This window comes from Lathyrus oleraceus, chromosome 7 (assembly GCF_024323335.1).
Source record: "Lathyrus oleraceus cultivar Zhongwan6 chromosome 7, CAAS_Psat_ZW6_1.0, whole genome shotgun sequence".
Lineage (NCBI taxonomy): Eukaryota > Viridiplantae > Streptophyta > Magnoliopsida > Fabales > Fabaceae > Lathyrus > Lathyrus oleraceus.
Window position 1 is genome coordinate 79,931,342 of NC_066585.1, and position 12,500 is coordinate 79,943,841.

Here is a 12,500-nt window from a genome sequence, read left to right on the forward strand (position 1 = left end):
TGTGACACCCAGGCAGACGTGCCCTCAACCTAATGGCATCGGGCGCAACTTGCGTTCAAAGACTCGATGGTTAACGTGATCTGGGATACTCATTGTTGGATGACGCCCATCTATAATTACCTCATGAAGGGCGAACTCCCCGCCGACCCTAAAGAGGCGGCCGTCACCAAACACAGGGCGTGCTCGTACATTCTCCTCGAAGGGAAACTTTACCGTAGGGGATTTTCCATCTCATTACTCAAATGAGTCGAGGAAGAGAAAGTTCCCGACATATTGAGGGAAATGCACCGAGGAATCAATGCCCAACATCCCGGCGGACGATCACTTGCACGAAAGGCTCTTCGAGCAGACTATTATTGGCCGACTATGCAACATCCCCGTTCCCTTCTAACATGAATCCCTTCTAGAGCCAGAATCCCTTCTAAGGAGAATCCCTTCTAGCATGAATCCCTTCTAGAACAAGAATCCCTTCTAGAAGGTGGCCGAGGAAAATGCTGGACTAAAAATAATTTTAAATGCAAAAAAAAAAAAATAATGATGTTATCTTTTTGCTGAGTGTTGATGCTTCTGGTGATTGCGAAAATTGGAAAATTACGAGAGCTCTCGCCATTATTAAATAATTTTTCAATTGAAATAGAATTGAAAAATATTGGTAAAGAAAAACATGTAAGACAAAATTGACATATGTAAGGGCTTTCATTCCACTGATAAAGCTTTAAGCGCAATTACAATATTACAAGTTTAGATTCTTAAAATATTAGAAGGGATTCATCTAAAATCCCTTCTAGAACATGAATCCCTTCTAACATGAATCCCTTCTATGCTAGTAATGGCTTTGTTTCTCCGTACCTGCATACTAGTGAGCACAAATGATAATTCCTGCAAAAAAGAAAGTTAGACAAGCCTGCATGCCCCAGGTTCATGGTCTGAATTGACCGTCCCCGTTACTCGACATTTAAGATGCATGTCAAGTATTTTACTCTTAAGCATGTATTACGAAAATGACGCAATTTGAATTGCATTTGTCAATTGATTAGGGCAAACAATGCCCAAATCAAATCATGTCATGTCAAATGTCAATAAAAAAATTAAGTAATTTCAGGAAGTAAAGAAGAGAAGAAAAAGGATTCCGAGAAGGAGCCCGTAATGTCACAGAACGCCCAATTCCGCGCAATATAGCCTAGCCCTTCAATACTTACCTTTGTGGAAGGGCTATCCTGGCCATCAGACAAGTCTGGCCATACGCAGGTATTCAAATGTTCACAACACAATGCAAGTCACAATTTGCTAGACGTTTTCACAATCAATCAATGCTAGATGAGAAAAAGCAAAAACAAAGAAGCAAAGTAGTCAAATGACTGAAGTTGAATTCTTATTGATTTGGAAAGGTGGCCCTGAATAGGAAATACAAAGGAAGCAGTTCCCTGGAATGAGGGAACAACTAAAAAGAAAAACAAACTATCCTATTGGCAATGTGAAAAGTTAATCTCATCAAGTCTCAACCCAGTTATGACTCGTATGTCTTCAAGACACTCCGCTCGCTCTGCCTCTTGAGAAAAAGTAAGTGAACTGATCTTCACCCCTTAGGATAGCCTCAACTATATGTAGGTCGTGGATTCGCAGATTGCAGTCGTTCGTGATAATCCCTCTTTTGCGTGGATCGCCTTTTCAGGCTTTCCTCCAGCCTGCGTGCATATATAAAGACAAATGAAACAACTTCTAGATGGGGAAAAATAACACTCATCCATAAGTTTAACAAGTATTCTTACAATCAAAAGAAATTAAGTAATAACAGTAGCAAAGTTGCCACTAATTCTAAATTAAATCACACTAAGAAATTAAGTAATAAATCTTCTGAATCATAAAATGTTTCGCAAAATTCTAAACTGAAAATTTAAAGAAAGAAACTTTAATAGTCATGAAACATATAGATTTATAGTAGAAAAACAAATAAGCAAGAATGAATACAGCAAAAAACATAGAATCAAAGATTACATACAAGTTAATCTCATAAAAACACAAAATCAATAATTAATCTAATAGATTATAAAATCAGAAAATCAAGCACACATAAAACACCTTGAGAGACAATTTGAAATCAGAAAATCATCCTAAGACAAACTTCAAAACACGTACAGTCACATTCTCACATTCTCCTTGCTCTAAGACTCCTTCCTTCCTTGCTATGTTGACTTTGTTCCATCTATACATAATTGTCTTAAACCCTGCAATTGGCTGAAATAAGTTAAATAACAAGCATAAATTCACCAATCTAATAGAAAATGAAAACAATGTGGTAGAGAAACAAAGTAGAACAAACATACTTTTGAACAGGATGACAATGATGTCGGAGTCGCAAGAAAACAATGTGTTGACATGCTTATTCTGTTCCTTGGTGGAAAGTGTAAAGTTGGGGATGAAAGTAAACTAAATATATTTTATGTTGGTGGGGTGGAACATGTCTGGACAATTTCTGAGATAAGACCATTGATGTCCATAAACCATCCCATCCCGGACACAAGGGTGAGCTGGTAGGACACATCCGCTCACTCAACCAGGACAACAATTGAAAAAATATTAATCAATATTTATATCTATTAGTTTATTTGCTATAATATTTTTTTATATTTTTTTAAAATATTTTTAACATCCACCGTTTGTGATTGTTACTACACTATGTATGTTTTTTTTAAAACATTTCGACCATTCCATTGACAAATGCAATTCAAATTGCGTCATTTTCGTAATACATGCTTAAGAGTAAAATACTTGACATGCATCTTAAATGTCGAGTAACGGGGACGGTCAATTCAGACCATGAACCTGGGGCATGCAGGCTTGTCTAACTTTCTTTTTTGCAGGAATTATCATTTGTGCTCACTAGTATGCAGGTACGGAGAAACAAAGCCATTACTAGCATAGAAGGGATTCATGTTAGAAGGGATTCATGTTCTAGAAGGGATTTTAGATGAATCCCTTCTAGTATGAATCCCTTCTAGAACCAGAATCCCTTCTAACATGAATCCCTTCTAACATGAATCCCTTCTAGAACCAGAATCCCTTCTAGCATGAATCCCTTCTAGAACCAGAATCCCTTCTAATGATTCTAGAAGGATTCTCTTTAGAAGGGATTCATGTTAGAAGGGATTCATGTTCTAGAAGGGATTTAGATTTAAAATTCTAAAAAAATTTGTCAAGCATTTCATAATTTTTCAGAAACCAAAATATATATTTATTTTTTTTTTGCATTTAAAATTATTTTTAGTCCAGCATTTTCCTCGGCCACCTTCTAGAAGGGATTCTTGTTCTAGAAGGATTCATGCTAGAAGGGATTCTCCTTAGAAGGGATTCTGGCTCTAGAAGGGATTCATGTTAGAAGGGAACGGGGATGTTGCATAGTCGGCCAATAATAGTCTGCTCGAAGAGCCTTTCGTGCAAGTGATCGTCCGCCGGGATGTTGGGCATTGATTCCTCGGTGCATTTCCCTCAATATGTCGGGAACTTTCTCTTCCTCGACTCATTTGAGTAATGAGATGGAAAATCCCCTACGGTAAAGTTTCCCTTCGAGGAGAATGTACGAGCACGCCCTGTGTTTTGGTGTGATGTCGGAGTCGCAAGAAAACAATGTGTTGACATGCTTATTCTGTTCCTTGGTGGAAAGTGTAAAGTTGGGGATGAAAGTAAACTAAATATATTTTATGTTGGTGGGGTGGAACATGTCTGGACAATTTCTGAGATAAGAACCATTGATGTCCATAAACCATCCCATCCCGGACACAAGGGGTGAGCTGGTAGGACACATCCGCTCACTCAACCAGGACAACAATTGAAAAAATATTAATCAATATTTATATCTATTAGTTTTATTTGCTTATAATATTTTTTTTAAATATTTAAAATATTTTTAACATCCACCGTTTGTGATTGTTACTACACTATGTATGTTTTTTTTAAAAACATTTCGACCATTCCAATTGACAAATGCAATTCAAATTGCGTCATTTTCGTAATACATGCTTAAGAGTAAAATACTTGACATGCATCTTAAATGTCGAGTAACGGGGACGGTCAATTCAGACCATGAACCTGGGGCATGCAGGCTTGTCTAACTTTCTTTTTTGCAGGAATTCATTTGTGCTCACTAGTATGCAGGTACGGAGAAACAAAGCCATTACTAGCATAGAAGGGATTCATGTTAGAAGGGATTCATGTTCTAGAAGGGATTTTAGATGAATCCCTTCTAATATTTTAAGAATCTAAACTTGTAATATTGTAATTGCGCTTAAAGCTTTATCAGTGAATGAAAGCCCTTACATATGTCAATTTTTGTCTTACATGTTTTTCTTTACCAATATTTTTCAATTCTATTTCAATTGAAAAATTATTTAATAATGGCGAGAGCTCTCGTAATTTTCCAATTTTCGCAATCACCAGAAGCATCAACACTCAGCAAAAAGATAACATCATTATTTTTTTTTTTTTGCATTTAAAATTATTTTTAGTCCAGCATTTTCCTCGGCCACCTTCTAGAAGGGATTCTTGTTCTAGAAGGGATTCATGCTAGAAGGGATTCTCCTTAGAAGGGATTCTGGCTCTAGAAGGGATTCATGTTAGAAGGGAACGGGCACCAATGATCTGTTTAACCACTAAAGCAGAATCACCATAAACATCGAGGTTCTTGATTCTCAAATCAATTGCTTCTTCTAACCCCATAATGCATGCTTCATACTCTGCTTCGTTGTTAGTGCATACGAAAGCCAACCCGGCGGTAAATGGAATGTGGGAACCCTTCGGGGTTGTGATTATTGCCCCAATTCCATTACCATAGGAATTTACGGCTCCGTCAAAGATCATTTTCCATTGGGATCCAATCTCAGGCCCTTCGTCCGGTAGAGGTTCTTCACAATCTTTCATCTTCAGATACATGATGTGTTCGTCGGAAATTCAAACTTCATTGGCTGATAGTCTTCGATAGGCTATTCAGCGAGATATTCTGACAAAACACTCCCCTTTATGGCCTTTTGGGATACATACTGAATATCGTATTCTGTCAGAACCATCTGCCAACGGGCTATTCTTCCAGAAAGCGCCTGTTTTTCGAACACATACTTGATCGGATCCATCTTCGAAATCAACATGGTTGTGTGGTTGAGCATGTACTGCCTCAAACGCTTAGCAGCCCAGGCAAGAGCGCAACACGTTTTCTCCAACATCGAGTATCTGGACTCGCAATCTGTAAACTTTTTACTCAGATAGTAGATAGCATGCTCTTTCCTACCTGACTCGTCCTGTTGACCGAGCACACAACCCATGGAATTCTCAAGAACCGTTAGGTACATAATCAGGGGACGACCTGGTACTGGAGGCATAATAATCGGAGGTTCCTGTAAGTACTCTTTTATCTTTTCAAAGGCATTTTGACAGTTTTCGTTCCAGCACACTGCTTGATCTTTTCTCAGCAGTTTAAAAATTGGTTCACACGTGGCTGTGAGGTACGAGATAAACCGAGCAATGTAGTTTAATCTCCCCAAGAAACCACGGACTTCTTTTTCCGTTTTCGGTGCTGGCATTTCTTGTATAGCCTTCACTTTAGCAGGATCAACCTCGATACCCTTCTCGCTTACTATGAACCCCAGTAATTTTCCAGATCTCACCCCGAAGGTGCATTTGTTCGGATTCAGTCTCAGCCTGAACTTCCTCAATCTTTCAAACAACTTCTGAAGATTCACCAGATGCTCTTCCTCAGTTTGTGACTTCGCGATCATGTCATCAACGTAGACCTCGATCTCCTTATGAATCATATCATGAAAGAGAGTCACCATCGCCCGCTGATAAGTTGCCCCGGCATTCTTCAATCCGAAAGGCATCACCTTATAGCAAAAAGTTCCCCAAGGGGTTATGAAAGTGGTCTTTTCCATGTCTTCAGGGGCCATCTTGATCTGGTTATACCCTGAAAAACCATCCATGAAAGAGAATACCGAATACTGAGCAGTATTGTCCACTAACACGTCGATGTGAGGAAGAGGGAAATCATCCTTCGGACTTGCCCTATTCAGATCCCTGTAGTCGACACACATCCGCACTTTCCCATCTTTCTTAAGTACTGGCACAATGTTTGCAACCCACGGGGATAATTTGTCACGGCAAGGAATCCGGCATCCAGCTGTTTCTGTACCTCCTCTTTGATCTTGACAGACATTTCTGGTTTGGTCCGCCTCAACTTCTGCTTGACAGGAGAACAACCCTCTTTGAGCGGAAGCTGATGCATCACGATATCAGTGTCGAGTCCTGGCATATCCTGATATGACCAGGCGAAGACGTCCACATATTCACGGAGCATTTCAACCAGTCTTCTCTTGACACTGTCTTCCAAAGCAGCCCCTACCCGTACTTCTTTTCTGGCATCTTCTGTCCCCAAGTTTACGACCTCGAGATCCTCCTGATGAGGCATAATGACTTTTTCTTCCTGCTTGAGTAGCCTGGCCAGTTCTTCGGGAAGCTCACAATCTTCAGTAGCCTCCTTCGGCCTGATAAATGGGATTGTCAAAGTCATGCTGGGCTATAGCTGAGTCATGGTCGGTGGACTCTGAACAAGAAGACCTGCAATGATTGATGATTTGAATGTTTATTATGATATGCATTGGAAACACATTGCCGTTTTGATGTGAGTTTTGAAAATGCATAAATAATAATAAAAAATAGAAAGACAGTGATCTAAAACATTTGAATGTGAAAAATGTCCTTTATTAATGATAAAAACGTCGCACGCAGCGATTAATGAGCCCTTTTAACAAAATCGGTGTGTCTTGGGCAGAACACACCAATGCCACATGAAGAAAATGAAAGCAATTACTCGAATGAAGTGACTTGGATGATCTTTTGAGAAGTCCAATTGTCGGGGCCTTGGCCTGGTGCGCAAGGACGGATCCAGCTGTCTATCTCGCAGTCGCTGTCCCCTTCTTCGTCAATTGCATTGATCATATCGAAGAACATGCCGGCACTAGTGAAGCGCACCGGACCATAGGATTTTGAAGACTCTTCCTGACGTCTTGCTGGCCTGTAGCCTAAAATGTTACTATTCTCCAATTAATTAAAACAACCCAAATTAATCTCAACACCACTAATTCCACTAAAAATGAATAACTTGGAATTGAGAAAATGATATATGTATGACATTTATTCGGTTCTAGAAGGGATTCATCACAGCCCTCAAAGTTGTTTCTTTCACAATTTTCCAACACTTCTACGTCGCCATTATCAACACTTTCCACTTGTTCGACATCAATGCAAATAGCATCAACTTGTTCATGCAACTGCAAATTTGGTTCTCCTTAGACGGGATTCATTTTAGAAGGGATTCTGATTCTAGAAGGGATTCATGTTAGAAGGGGTTCTCCTTAGAAGGGATTCATGTTCTAGAAGGGGTTCTCATTAGAAGGGATTCTCCTTAGAAGGGATTCATGTTATGCATATCCAATGTCAAAGTAGTAGAGTCCTCCACTCTCCTTAGCACTGCCAATCATCTTCCCCGAGTTCAAATCCTGAAAGACACAGTGAGATCGGAAAAAATTAGTTTGACAATTTATATCTTGGGCTAATTTATTGACGAACATTAGATTACAGGATAAATTTGGAACATGAAGGACATTTTTAAGAGTTAACATCGGAGACAACACAACTGACCCTTTACCTGCAATGGCTGAAAAAGAGCCATCTGCGATTTTTATTTTTTGATTACCTGCACATGGACTACATGAAGAGAACAAAGTAGGTATGGGATAGTTTTAAAACAAACTAGCCAGGTGGACATAGTGGTGAGAATGGAGGCTCCGGTGAGGACGGTGACAGCTCCGGTGAGGACGGTGACAGCTCCGGTGAGGACAGTGGCAGCTCCGGTGATTCTCTGTGTGAAGATGGTCTCGGATTAGCAGTACCGAGACCGGAAGATGTGTTTTTCGGTCTCTCTGTCGTTTGGAGCTTAGATGACGGTTATGCAGGTGTCTAAAGGTTGCACCCAGAGCCATACCTACGATAAATGCACCAACCTAAGAAAATAATGAAGCAATGTACTGTGTAAGTATGGTTGAAAAATAATGATAACAAGAAGTCCTCAACATATTGATCAATTCCAAAATAATGAATGGTAGTTTCCTTAAGAGCTTGATGCAATGACTTTTGACTCGTTTTGTGTGTATGAGTGGGATGAACAAAATATGCAAGCTTCAAAGTGTATTACTAGATGGAAACATTGTTATGTCATACTATCTTTGATTAATTATTATTAAGTTTAATATGTTTAAATTTTGTATGCACATGTTTTATAATTTTTTATTATTTAGTTATATTTTCCTATATTAAAAATTAAAGTGCTTCCACGTTGTCAGTTATATCCCTTGAAGTGCCTCGAAGTTGTCAAACCTGATAATCAGGCCGCCCCAAACATTTTAGTGGCCCTGCTCACATTTTAAAAATAAGGCCTTTTATAAATAATAGAAAAAAGTTGAGTAATTATTGAATATATAAATACATTATAGGAGATGAACTTATTAACTAGATTTAAATTTCACGGGTGATTTATTTAGCTAATTTAAATGATTACATGTGTTCTATAGATAAACTCCAAACCTACTAAGCATATCTTTGGTTGACAGTCTCCCAAGGCATGCCATCCACACAACAAAATTTTCCCTTGGACGCGCATAATTCCCCGGAATTATCCTTCTCCAACTAGTTTTAGGTTTATCAATTGCCTCTCTATCTCTAGAAGACTATTTAACGGGTGTTTCTAGAACACTATGGATATAGCCCTTAACTTAGATTCTTCATTGACACAATGATATAATGAATGAGAGACAGTTAGTCACAAGAGACTATTAAATTACATGATGATGATGCAAGGCAGCTGAGCAATCTTCATTTGTTAATATCATGATAAGAAGCAATCGTTTTTCATAGTTGGTGATAGATGAGCAATCAAATATGATGACAAAACGTTAACATAAGCAAACAATAGCACAATAGCCCCATCATCTTGATGCCTCATCATATATTAATATCCATTGAGACTATATGTAACATGGTTGTCAAAACAATGTAATCAAAACAGTATGTAAAACATACTTCACAGAAACTCCAATACAACATTTTCATTTTTTCTTGTTCTTTGATAAACTTGGACTATACTTCACGGGTTCTTTCCGTACCCTTGACGACCTTCTGATACCTATCTCAGGTGGAGGAGGTGGAGACTGAGGTGGAGACGCTGAAGAAGACTGACCTATCTCAGGTGGAGGAGGTGGAGACTGAGGTGGAGACGCTGAAGAAGACTGAGCAGCATTCACCGGCGAAGAAGGATGAGTAGATGCATCATTCATGTAGAGAGAGACTACACCATCCACCAAAGAAGTCAATCTGTCCTCCGCCAAAGAGGAAGCTGAGTCGTACTCCACCCCGGAAACCAAAAGGTCCTCTGCCACATTAGCAGGAATCAAAAAGCTAGGGCTATGGCTAGCATCACCCTCTACTCCATCACCCACATCCTCCGTCAAACTTTCATCCTCCGTCTCGGCTGCCACACACCATTGACATGGTATAATCTGAAAAATGAAAGGAAAAAAATGATAAATAGAATGTCAATTCTTAACCAGAACCAGTGGGCCTATATGTTAGGAACCCGAAAAACCACAAGTTACAGAATATAGAAGAAATGAACTAAAATGCACAAATATGGAAATAATGTATTATTTCTGAAACCGAAAGGTAAATAAATGCAAGAGGATGAATATCCTAATGCCCTACAGAGGCAAAAAGCCAACTGTCCAAAACAAACTTTTTCTAGTCCTTCTATGATACCATAAAACATAATTTTATAAGTTAGTTATGCATGAATAGAGTGCAAAAAAAATGTACCTCTGAGGCTTCGACCAATTCCAACGCCTTCCAATTCTTCCTTTTAGCCTTGTACATTTCGATTGGAAGATAAACAAAACCAAGGTATGGTTCTGGCCGTAAAGATTCTATTCTTCTAAAGACAATAGCCTAATATTGATGTTGTAAAATATTAATAGCGGAAATAAACGATATGAGAAATATCATATATTAAAAAAAAATAGGACATTAAATTGAAATTATTACCTCAAAGGCAGGAGCACACCCATAAAAGTAGTGTTGCTTACCATCCCCCTTATCAATCTCATTCTTCAGTTTACGGAAAGAATCACAAGTGTTATCGAAAATGACTTTTGCCCAATTAACCTCTTCTAAGGCATTCATTTTTTCCACCATTCCCCAAGACGCTACACGCGGCTTCTTGGGGTCCAGGGAGCATAACACAAATTGCTCAATCAAAAAATAAGTAAGAAGTTGTTTGAAATTGGATCGACTTTGCTCGTCTTCTATGGTCATTTTTTCCAAAAAAGTCCTAATATTTGCAGTTGTTATTTTTCTTGAACGGTCCGAACAAAATTCTTCTTTCAAATCAAAAAGAAACTCAGGAAATTCGTGTGCCTTAGTGTACACTAAACTAGTCCCGGTATTGTTAATACCGAGGACTTCAGCGATCTCTTGAGCACAAAAAGAAAATGACACTTCATTGTTGAACACATCGCATCGAACAGTCAACTCAAAACCGGTACGGACAAGGGGATTTCGACTGTTTTATTATAACAAAACATTATGATGGTCTCTGCGAATGTTGATGTAATGTGATTTCTGCCGAGTGCTTTAAATGTCAAAGTGAAGACAAAAGTTTTGGTGCCGTATGTTATGCCTACATACATTCTTTGTGCAATGAATGATCAAAGCACTGTAGTTCCCTTAAAAAGGTTTGAAAATAACAAGCCAAAATGGCCATTAGTTTGGGGGGTTCCAGATTACTGACACTTTGATTTCCTCTTTCGGTAAAGTTTATGACGAGAAAAAAAATTGCTTTGTGTTCAACAATGAAGTGTCATTTTCTTTTTGTGCTCAAGAGATCGCTGAAGTCCTCGGTATTAACAATACCGGGACTAGTTTAGTGTACACTAAGGCACACGAATTTCCTGAGTTTCTTTTTGATTTGAAAGAAGAATTTTGTTCGGACCGTTCAAGAAAAATAACAACTGCAAATATTAGGACTTTTTTGGAAAAAATGACCATAGAAGACGAGCAAAGTCGATCCAATTTCAAACAACTTCTTACTTATTTTTTGATTGAGCAATTTGTGTTATGCTCCCTGGACCCCAAGAAGCCGCGTGTAGCGTCTTGGGGAATGGTGGAAAAAATGAATGCCTTAGAAGAGGTTAATTGGGCAAAAGTCATTTTCGATAACACTTGTGATTCTTTCCGTAAACTGAAGAATGAGATTGATAAGGGGGATGGTAAGCAACACTACTTTTATGGGTGTGCTCCTGCCTTTGAGGTAATAATTTCAATTTAATGTCCTATTTTTTTTTAATATATGATATTTCTCATATCGTTTATTTCCGCTATTAATATTTTACAACATCAATATTAGGCTATTGTCTTTAGAAGAATAGAATCTTTACGGCCAGAACCATACCTTGGTTTTGTTTATCTTCCAATCGAAATGTACAAGGCTAAAAGGAAGAATTGGAAGGCGTTGGAATTGGTCGAAGCCTCAGAGGTACATTTTTTTTGCACTCTATTCATGCATAACTAACTTATAAAATTATGTTTTATGGTATCATAGAAGGACTAGAAAAAGTTTGTTTTGGACAGTTGGCTTTTTGCCTCTGTAGGGCATTAGGATATTCATCCTCTTGCATTTATTTACCTTTCGGTTTCAGAAATAATACATTATTTCCATATTTGTGCATTTTAGTTCATTTCTTCTATATTCTGTAACTTGTGGTTTTTCGGGTTCCTAACATATAGGCCCACTGGTTCTGGTTAAGAATTGACATTCTATTTATCATTTTTTTTCCTTTCATTTTTCAGATTATACCATGTCAATGGTGTGTGGCAGCCGAGACGGAGGATGAAAGTTTGACGGAGGATGTGGGTGATGGAGTAGAGGGTGATGCTAGCCATAGCCCTAGCTTTTTGATTCCTGCTAATGTGGCAGAGGACCTTTTGGTTTCCGGGGCGGAGTACGACTCAGCTTCCTCTTTGGCGGAGGACAGATTGACTTCTTTGGTGGATGGTGTAGTCTCTCTCTACATGAATGATGCATCTACTCATCCTTCTTCGCCGGTGAATGCTGCTCAGTCTTCTTCAGCGTCTCCACCTCAGTCTCCACCTCCTCCACCTGAGATAGGTCAGTCTTCTTCAGCGTCTCCACCTCAGTCTCCACCTCCTCCACCTGAGATAGGTATCAGAAGGTCGTCAAGGGTACGGAAAGAACCCGTGAAGTATAGTCCAAGTTTATCAAAGAACAAGAAAAAATGAAAATGTTGTATTGGAGTTTCTGTGAAGTATGTTTTACATACTGTTTTGATTACATTGTTTTGACAACCATGTTACATATAGTCTCAATGGATATTAATATATGATGAGGCATC

At 38.7% G+C, this 12,500-nt stretch overlaps 1 long non-coding RNA gene across 1 annotated transcript in view; it reads left to right on the plus strand.

Annotated features, from left to right (window-relative positions):
- The window catches only part of LOC127105524 (uncharacterized), a 66,691-nt gene that overhangs the window by 39,308 nt on the left and 14,883 nt on the right, over positions 1–12,500 (plus strand). The gene's annotated exons all lie outside the window — the stretch shown is intronic.